This window comes from Ixodes scapularis, unplaced genomic scaffold (assembly GCF_016920785.2).
Source record: "Ixodes scapularis isolate PalLabHiFi unplaced genomic scaffold, ASM1692078v2 PGA_scaffold10__122_contigs__length_95168666, whole genome shotgun sequence".
NCBI classification, from domain to species: Eukaryota; Metazoa; Arthropoda; class Arachnida; order Ixodida; family Ixodidae; genus Ixodes; species Ixodes scapularis.
The window spans coordinates 38,295,363-38,306,107 of NW_024609836.1; positions in this window are offsets into that span (position 1 = coordinate 38,295,363).

Consider the following 10,745-nt stretch of genomic DNA (forward strand, 5'->3'; position numbering starts at 1 on the left):
CGTTGATGAGCGCTATTTCAGGTGTGTACATTTGGAATTCGAATTTTCTAAGGCGAAGTCTGCTGGTCTGGGTCAGGAAACTTTGAGTCATGCGAAACGCGCTATTTCCACATGCCGCGATTTTGCTCCTAGAGCGGCGCCATTCCTGCAGGGCTGGCCACAGATCAAGGAGGATAGAACGCTACCGAAAAATCCGGTATAACTTTCCCTATCCGGAATATGGAACCGGAAATTTGTTACTGGAAACCCGAAATCCTGATTGCAGACAAAGGAATAATTTCTGAAAACCTAAATTCCAGATACAGTCCAGATAGAATCCAGATAGATTTCCGGTTCCATATTCCGGATAGCGAAAAGTTATACCGGATTTTTCGGTAGGGAAGGGTAGGAAAGGGCACGACGCCAGCCGCGTAGCATCCACAAGCCATGCTCCCTTGACGCCTCGCTTCTTTCTCATTTTCCTCCTTACTCTCCTCACTTACCAGGGTAACATGATCAGATCACGTGACCTTAGCTAGCCTTCGTCTAGCCATGGGGTACTAGGATACACCACAGTCTAGCTTTCGATCTGATAAAACCTACCGGACGGAGCGCGCGCAAGCCTGCAAGGAGTCCTACAATCAACCATCTATCTCACACGTGACATGTCATGTGCACCAATTGCCACAGAGATCTACGGTCACGCACAACATCTTTTAAACTGTTTATGACTATGCTTCACCAATATTGCCACGTGCCCCCTCCTAGTACTTCTAACCTCCTTGCCACAGATACTCTAGGTAGTATTCGGGAATACAATTACTGAGATATGCATATTTTACGGCCCAAAATACAGGCACTGAGATACATGTGTCGTTCATGCAACGGGATATCCCTGAGATACTTCTGCCAATACGGCGAAAAGGAATTCCAGAATAGACACAGACACTAATGAAACTACATTTGTTTCCGAACGGTGCTACGTGGGGAAGGTGTAGTTCGATCCGAATGTAAATGGCAATTTATGCTTGTGCTCCTCTTTTTGTGTCATTTTATGCACTTCCCCTTGCCTCGAACTCTTCATTTATCATTAATGCCGCTGAGCGTCATTCCCGGTCAACCACAAAAGTCATGCCGCTAAAGTTATTCCCGGTGAAGCACTTACAGACACAACGGTAAAGACCCCCTTCCATGTTTGACAAAAGGCATCTGCACGAATTGAACCCTGTTTTGCCGTGGAACGCGTTTCAAAAAGTCAAATTTGGAGTTTTACGTGCCAAACCAACGACGGGCATCTGGCACGCCCCAGCGGAGGACTGAGGATTAATTTGGACCACCTGGGGATCTTTTGACGTGCAACCGAAAGATCGGTTAGACGGCGCCTCCTCCGCAATAAGCCTCCGTCAGATTGCGGGCACCTCGGCCGGGATTCGAACCCGCCACATGGGGATCCGTAGGCCAGCGCTCTCGCCTCGGAGCCACCGAAGCGGCTGTGGAGCGCGTTTCGAACCGTCTTCTTAAATACTTTTGAGTAACCCATAGTGTGGAAAGATTAGAACACAGAGTCGTAGCTTTTCTTCACTCAACTCCGTTACAGCGTTCGCTTTGCTAAATTGTAATGAATGAAAAGCTTTGTTAGGGGAGCTTATTCTGTTCTTGAAAGTAACCTTTTTTAAATCACAATTGGTTTTATGGTGGTGACTGCGATGAATCATGTTATAGGGCGGGTTCATCTTATAAATACTGAAGCACCTTGCACCTAACAAGTGTTTTTATCTTCTAAGTTTATCGCAGAAACGGCAACAAATGTAACGATATACTTAAATCTGGCAAAATATCGCAATACAAGCGATACATTGTAAATGTATATAACTACTCAGATACAAATACATTTTTGAAATGTATCTCTTACATTCATACGGATACTTGAAACTATATCTATGATACTATCGCGACAGATTTGTATCGCGAGACTGCCCACTCCTGGATTCCTGCCGTTGCAGGGCTCTTGCCAACCGCAGCGGCAGAGCGGCGCAGTTCCAGAAGGTGGGAAATGTTTCGCAGCCACAAAGCAGCGGTGCGGAAGCAGCCTCGCTGACCATTCACAGTGCCCTGATGGATCACGTGACAACACGTTTCGAGCAGACGCCATACAGAGAAAATACGCAGCCGATCTGGTTTCTCGTGTTGGGTCCTTCTTGATGGGCTTATTTCCTGCTTCAGTGATATGTCCAGCCTCGAAGAGGGTTAGCCTGTGTGTCTGCTTTCGATCGAGATTCCGTGAAGCCCATTTCCTCTTTCATCTTTCCTTGTGTGTCACAGGCGGTATGTCTTGGCATTATTTGGGAACAACTGAAATACCGTTTGAGACACCGAGCTCTGAAATAACGCCAAGCAAAGGCACCCCAAGATATTTGTGTGTGTGTGCTTAAAACACCTATAGTTGTATTAAAATAAAAAAAAATTATTAGCGACAAATAAATCAGTAAGGTTTATACTGCTAGACACATAAACCCATTGGGCGCGTGTGCTTGCTGCAAGCAACATTGGGCATCGGAGCGCCAGAAAACGCTCATGTGAAATTAAATCTTGCGAACCGCTATTTGGACCGCGGAATTGCAACATGTAAATCAAGCATACAAAGTCACAAATGACGAAAATAATCCCTGGGGAAGGGACCAGGTGGATTTTTTCGGTCGCGCACCAGTCACCTAGCTGTGTTTGGAGATTTGTGTCTGTCCTTTGTCCTTCTTGTTCCCCTTCTCCAGGGATTATTTTCGTCATTCTTGTCCAGCTCTCTTGGACTTTAGCATTTAATTGCATTATAAAAATACAAAGTCAATTTCTTTTCTTTTTTAAATACTCAGTAGGTATTTATTAGCAACTAAGTGCTTGAAAGCTGCATTCATATCAGTTTTTTTTCTTCAATTCCCTTTGTTTGCTTTTCTGTGGTAGAAAACCGGGAGAGGTCACCAAGTGATGGCCTGCCTCTTCAAGAAACTCGAGGCAGTAGGTCCACAGATCAGACATTAATTCGTTGTCGCAGTGTGACAGATGAGGTGGGTTTAATGAATTATGAACAAGAATTCGGAAAACGCGGGGGCTATAGAAATCTAAACTTCCTGACAGCTTGGTAACTGCAAGTTCCAGGCGTCGTTAGACGAGTCGTATGTACCTCTACTGGAAAGTCGAACTCGTTGTAAACATGTTATTTCTCAGAAAAATAAATTGGGTTGTGTGTGTGTTTATACAGCCTAGAACTTGGTCTGCCTCACAGGGGCGACGAGTCTCCCAGCTGTAGACGAGTCTCCCAGCTGTAGATGAGAAATTTAGCCATTGCAGTACAACCGCTATCCTGGGGTCTTTAACGTGCATCGCGCAGTAGTGATACACGACCGCACGCCGGTACGATGCTCATCCAGATCGAAACGGGCAGGGGTGGGGCTCGAACCCAGGACCCCTGGGTTCTGCAGCGCGAGCTTTCGCTCCACGTGCTCCGAGCTGGTGTGCGCTAGACCACTCGGCTACCGATCCCCCCTTCTTTCGAAGACTGAAGCTTTAAACTGTCACAAAACAGTCCACTAAAGATAGGAACCATAAAAGTGTACAAACGCAGGTATGGCAAGATACCTGGTAACACCTAGTAGCAGCAAGATCATCCAGTGGGCATCGTTCTGTGCTCCAAACACATCTTAGGTAAACAAGATAGCTCCTCTCTAAAAGTAATTTTATTCATTGCATTTTTTTCACTAATTATAGCAGTAGACCGTATTAAAAGTGATTCTGACCCTGACCCTGCAAATTAGCGCGTTTTTTTGTGTGCTTTTTTTTGGATTTTCGATTTGAGTTGGCAGCACTGAAACACAAAGTATTGCAAACACAGCGTAGAGACGTTGTGTATGTCTGCCTTTTTTTGCCTCTGCCTCGGGTTTCACTATGCCGAAAAACAACCAGCTTACATGCTTCGTAACGTTGTCTTCAAACATGTATTGTGATTTTTAGGGCTTGCTTCTGGAGTGTTTGAGAGTTCACTAACCGAGCACAGCTGGAGCGGTTATCCGCATGCTATAGCAACGCGGCACGGGTGAAACTGTCGGCCATTGCCAGACCAGTTGTGCATTGGCTTCAAAAGAGGGACTTTTGTTCAGTTCAGTTGAGGAACCCTCAAAGGCACCTTAATGAGCTGCGTTACATGAGGGGGGATCAAGTACAACACAAAATAACAAAGAAGGTTGCCGAATAACAGATATATTAATAGGGACTTCTAGCAAACCTTTACCGCTTCCCGCGTAACGCACTAGCGGAGCATTGTGAAGCATGCTCCGCTAAAAGCATGATGCATGCTTTTAAGCGCGCTCCCCACGAGCCGGAACACGGTAACAGTTTGCTAAAACTCCCTAATGAACAACTAGAGGCATATTATACATACCATCTAAAAAGAAAAGGAACAAAAAAGGAGAGTCATTGAATACGCATTTTGACTAATTAAAAGACTTTTGAGGTGTGCACTGCAAATATCACCGAATTTCGCCTGATTAGTTTCGAGTACGATTATTTGTAGAAGATAGTTGACGTGAGTGGTAACTGTGAAAGCGTGTAATCTTGAAATTTACTAGTTTTCGCGAATAAAAATTTTACTTTCAAGTTGTGCATGGTTATGACGTAAATGACGTAGATGACGGCATATGCTCATAAGAACGCCGTATGACGGATCGCCAAACAATGGGTGTGAACATAAGAAACAACGCCCTCCTTCTTTCGAGATGTCAGTGACTTGGGTAACACATTCCCTAACTCTTTGACACAAATTATGCTATCACCATCTTTATAAACTCCATCCTGCTGCGACGCCTGTACGCGAAGTTCCACACTTGCACACTTTACTGAAAAAAGTAAGGAATTGCATTTACAATTACCCGAAGCTAAATTGTAATTGAGTACAGTGACAATTACCCAGACGTCCCCGGTACACTCATAGCAATTATTCAAAAAAATTGTAATTGATTTCTTTTTAGATTCATTTTGTAATCATATGAATACCTTAAGAAGTAATCGCGAGGAAGCTCTAATTACGTGTGGAAGTAATAAAATTACTCGTGACCGTTACGATTTTTTCTTCCCAGTTATAACGGCGCCCTATTTTCGTACAACTACAACCAATAATTAGACGAAGGACGAGTGAGAGGAATGTACACGACAAGCGCTGACTTAGAACTGAATTTAATTAGAACGAACATGAAACTCTCGAACCACCAAAACACAAAACACCGATAATCTTATCAATGTGATTACAGTCTTGCTTCGTAACGACACATGTAAGCAATCTCGCTGCCAAACAAGGCAATGGACGGCGAACTCACACAGATACCATAGAGAAATATAGTGCTACGTAAAGAGTGGCCACTCTAGCCGTTTCGCGGCCCAGGAGCGAGGGACTCTACTGACCGTTAGTAGGCGCAACAGTGCCACTTATTCTGAACATTGGCCAGATATATAACATTAATAAATAACTCTGTTGCATAAACTTTTAAAATTATTACGAACTTTGAAAACCCTCGAAAACGACTTCAACTGCTGTGGCTACGGCTGCGGCGCGACGGTTGGCTTTGGGTCGTGGACTCGACGGAGGGTGGATACTTCGGCTGCTTGGTTTGTGTCTCTTGCCTCGTTGTGTGGGTTGAGTTGGTTCCGCGGCTTGTTGTCTCGTGCGGGTTTCTAGTCATTCTTCCGTTGTGGTCAAGGTATACGGTATACGTAAGAAGTATTGTGAGTGTAGTTTCTTTGTTGACGGACATTTGCATTCGGTCCCTGAACTTAGAAGCCACTGGGCCAGGCTGTTCTTCTATTGTTGCTGTATTAGTCACATGGTCATTTCTGCAAGCGCTTTTCATGGAACTTGGACGGTGGTTTCTTTATATGCCTTCCATCGTATTGCATTTGCCGCTGTAAGTCTCGCTGTAATAGAGTACTTATTTTTATAGTGTTGCACTGTTCACGCGTTATTGATACGTTTTGCATGTATATTCTTATTTTTGTAATGTATGAATAACATACATCACTCATTGTCTTCAGAGTTGATGTTTGTTTTGCTTGTCGCAGTTACAAAAATAAATACTTTTGTGTGTCAATCCCGGGTGTCGTCCCTTCAAGAGAGTGAGCACAAATATGGAATGACCCTTTCCGGTGTGCGGTCACTTTGAATTATATGTAGAGCTGGATGACTTTTCTTCTGCAGTACAATTAAGGTATGCTTATAAAACAATTCTATTTTAAACAAAAACCATGCTAGTTACAATAACACTGGCTCCTTAAACTAGAGGGCGCATCCTACTGCCCGATACAGAAATACCGCCAGAATTCGCCTTGAATCTGTTTATTCATCTGGCCAGCGGTTATTGCGTGTATCCATCCATTCAACAATCAACTAGGGACTACACTGGCCGCTGGGTGCGCTCGCTGACACTGAATTGGGTCGCTGGGGCCTATGGAAGCGTCCGCCCTTTACGTAGTACTGTATTGTTCTATGCACATACCCTCCTCGCACTGTGAGATGAAAAAAGCCTCCCTAATCTCCCTCGTTCTTTGGTTAGTGGCAATGACATTAGATAATATTGCAGCGACCGTGACGAATTTGCTCTGAAAGGAGCGGAAAGGGCGCCGCCGTTCAGACTCAACCCGGCCCCAAGCAAATAGGTGCCCCACGCATTTTCTTGAATTTCGCCTCGGGGCGAGCGCCAACTCAAAACCCCAACCGGAGTTTGGGTTCTGCCCATGCGCATTGGTGAACCCCTATCTCTTTGGGGCCCCCTATTCTAGAACTCTCTATTATCTCTCACGTGCTGTGTCATACACTCTTGCACAATCTATTCGAATACAAGGCTTCTGGCCGATGCCACTTTGAGTGTTTGTACGCACGACACTTGCTCAGCTCGCTTTCCAAAGCGACGTGCGTGAGCAGTGCTGGGCTGTGCAGACAGAGCTGAGGCACTCGCAGGCAAACTGGACAGTGTTGCTTCTTGTGGGGAAAAAATTGCGATCGGATCAACAACCCAGCCCTAATGGAAAAGGTCATCGATCTATATAAATTGGCTGCACAAATGTCGTTCCCTCACCCTTCAAAAGCGTTACCACTACGAAAAGCAATTCGAGCATTACAAAACTGCAACAAAATGTTATTAATTCCAAGTACTCAGTCAGCCCTGACACAATGCGCGCGATGTATGTGTTGGCCTCACGGCGCACCTTAGAGTTCAGCTGCCAATGAGCAGCAGCGTTTAAGTTCTTCGGAATATCGACCAACGTACGGCTCTGACATCACTTTGCTGCGCATCCGCGGGCGCTTCACCTCTCGCGACTATAGTTCCTCCGCACGTGCAGTGCCCACGCCTGGTGTGGGCAGACGCCGGCTTTTTTTGTAAGAAATCCGTTGGCGTATACGAAAAATTAATACCTCTAGCGCTAATACAACTGCAGCCGCACCGCAACATATGTAGTAAAACCGAAGGAACTGTGTAAAGTCATATGGTACCGGGGAGACATCTACGTCCCCAAAGCGGGAACAGTTCCATTTCCATACCTTTATCTCTTCGGATTGCAAATTAGTCTCGAATATTCTCGTCACCAGACGGCCGTAAATGGCTCGCAGCGGGAAGTGCTTTCGCATGGGGGTGCTCATGTAGAGCGTGTAGATAGTTTCTTTCCCAGCAGTCACCATGTTGCCTAGCATTGCCAGGCTGCATTCCTCTAAATCTAGCGAGAGAAACACGTGGCTTCCTCTGACAACCTTATCTCTGCAGCCGTCTATGGTGTCGCTTAGAGTAGAATTCTTGTTGAGCGATCGTTGCTGGGCGGCCGCCATGGCGCCGATGATGCCCTGCTTGTTGTCTGATTGCAGTTGATGGTAGATAAACGTGCCTCTTATCACACAGGGCAGCACTTTCCCAGAGGCGAGCTTGGGGTGGAGCTTGTCTATGGTGTCGTTGGCGTCCCAGCCATATCCGGAACTCAGGCTAGAGGTGAACAGACTCTGCAAGTAAGTGGCGAGCGAGAATCCGCCCACCATCCAGCAGAAGAACATGATGCGTCCAGCCAGAACGCGTTCGAACCGTTGCGGTACTGGATATGAGAAGAGCATTGCCGTTGAGATGAAAACCAACGCCACTTCTTGAATTCCCTTGAGCGGCTGCCTTCCCGAGCAGCTGTTGATGAGACAGAAGCCTAGTGCACAGGCGACTATCGAGAAGAACAAAAGGGCGAAGAAGGTAGTCGGTGCTTCTCGCAGCAACTCATTTGCCCGACTTGAAGGCCTGCGGACCGTGTAGAATACGGCCCTTCCGCAGCGCAAGATGCTGGGAAAGTGGAGCAACCGCCAGCGGTGCACGTCGCACGCACTCACATCGACAATAAAATCTATTCTGCGCTCTCTGACGTCTGTAATCCAATGCTCGCTGTTCACAATTATTGTTGTGTAATGGACACCAAGCCATTCGAAACATTTTAATACAATGTTCTTTTCCGGATTGGCGCAATCAAGATCCGTACAACCAAGCACGAAGCTTTCGTTCCGGAGCAGCTGCCAGGTTTGGGCACCGGAAAAGCTCGGCTCCTGTGCGGCTGAACCTTCATACAGGTTGATGTAGCCGCTGCCGGTGCAGCTCCACACTAAGCCCTGTAAAATGCTACGGCTGTCCACATTCGTGGGTAGATAATAAATAGATTGGCTTGGGTTTTCACGAGCCCGAAGGCAGGGTAAATGCTTTGCCTCTGAAAGAATAAAATAACAGGAGAAAAGGTCGTCGGGAGAGAGTAAGCGCGAAAGGCTACCGTTCCACAAGGACTCAGGAATAACAGCAGCCCTCTTTCTGTTGTCCACAGTGCTGTCACGGAGGTGCTTCAGGTAAACTGACCAGGAGCTGCACCAGTACCTTGCTGCGAGGACGGTTCCGAATCTGCGTTGGAAGAGGAAGTTGTCCATGTTTCTACTGGCGCAGAGAATGTCTACGTATGTGTCATTCGGAAGGACGAGATGCACACTGTCTTGTCTAGAGCCCAGTGCTGCAACAGTCACGGGGTGAACGAACAAGATGAAGACGAAATATGTGAACATCTTCAACATGCGTCTGGTTATCAGAGAACCTCACCAAAGAGCACGAAGGAGACGTGTAATCCAAGTGAAAGCCTCGCTCTTCCTTCACATCTGTGTTTAGTTTTGAGATGGCCGGGGGCAGTCATCTAACGTGTTGAAAGTAAATACTGCCACGAATGGAGAGGGCAAAATTTCTCCCCTTTGAATATAAGAATGCCTAATAATTTTTTTACGTTTTTTTTTCTGACCGCGCCTCTTTCATTTATGAATGTTCTCTGAACAAACAAATGGGTCTCAGAAATTTCAGGCAGTATTTTTCTATATGTACAAAGCAAATGGAAAACAGGCAGGGTAGGCATAATGGAAAGGCATTACGGAAAATGAGACCCGAATACGTGAGATAACAAATACTAGGACAAATACAAATACCAGGAAAACTGAATAAAGTGGTTAGCTGTGTTTGAGACGTTCGTCGTGTTTCTTCCACCCAGTCTCAGGTGGTCTAAAAAAATGGTAAACTTACACCAGCTCGCCTGCGCCCTAACTGTTTTTTCATTAATCGTACCTGAGGCAGGCTTAGTTCCCTTTTCTTGTGCATCTTCGATTCCTTCATCGCCACCAACCGCTCTACTACTGGAAGCTGTCACGGTCCTGGACAAGTTGGGACGTCGCCTTGCGGAACTGGAGGCTGAAGTGGCGTTTTTCGGCATATGCTTACGGAAGAGGTACGTTGACCCGGAACTTTTCAAGCATTTGTCAGCTTCGGCGAGTTCTTGGTCCATCAAGAAGAAGATATTGAAGACCTACAGGGACGGTGCAAGTCAGAGAATCCAGGACGTCCGCAACGCAAGCGATAGACTGTGGTTTTTGCTGCTGGGAAAGGACTTCAGGCAACATCGGGACTTCCAGAACTGGAACGACATCAAAAGGGCCCACTTCAACCGGACTTGGTGCGTAAAGCGAAAGCATGTTTTGGACAGTGTTAAGAGATTAAGCGCGTGCGGGAGAATGGATGGAAGACTTGTGGATAGAAACCTTGTTAGACAGATGTGTCAGGGAGTTTCCCATGAAAACAGCTATCTTGATGTGCCCCATGCGTCCATTGTAAATCCATGTAGAGAAGCGGTATCCCGGAAGACTGAGGAATTTTTAAGTAGAGGGCCAAAGTTTTGTTTAAATGTAAAACCGTCGAGAATGGACGTGTTCTCGTCAATACAGACAGTCGCAAAAGTTGTCACTCAGGATGAGAAGGCAGCTTTTGTTGATCAAGCAATTGGCCGGATGGAAAATGTGATGGGCAGAGATTACCCGACGGAAAGAAGGAACTTCAGTGAGGTAAAAGCGGTAAAAAACGAGCTAGATTGTAAATCGCTAGAGATGTTGCAGACGGACAAAACTGGGAAGTTTGCAGTCTTACCCAAGCCGGTTTTCCGGAAGAAGGCAAAGGAGGCGTTGGATTCCCTGTTTGTGGAATGGACCGGAAATATTGGAAAGTTGAGAAAAGAGATTTGTGGGGTTTTTAAGGGAGAGGAGTTTGAAGGGACGGTGAAAGGGGTATTGAGCTCAAGACACTCAACATTGAGCCTGAAGTTTTTTTCTAAAAGACCATAAACCTGAGCTTCCTTTCCGCACAGTGATAAATGAGAACGGGACTTGGCAGAAGGTGGTGTCTAAATTCCTG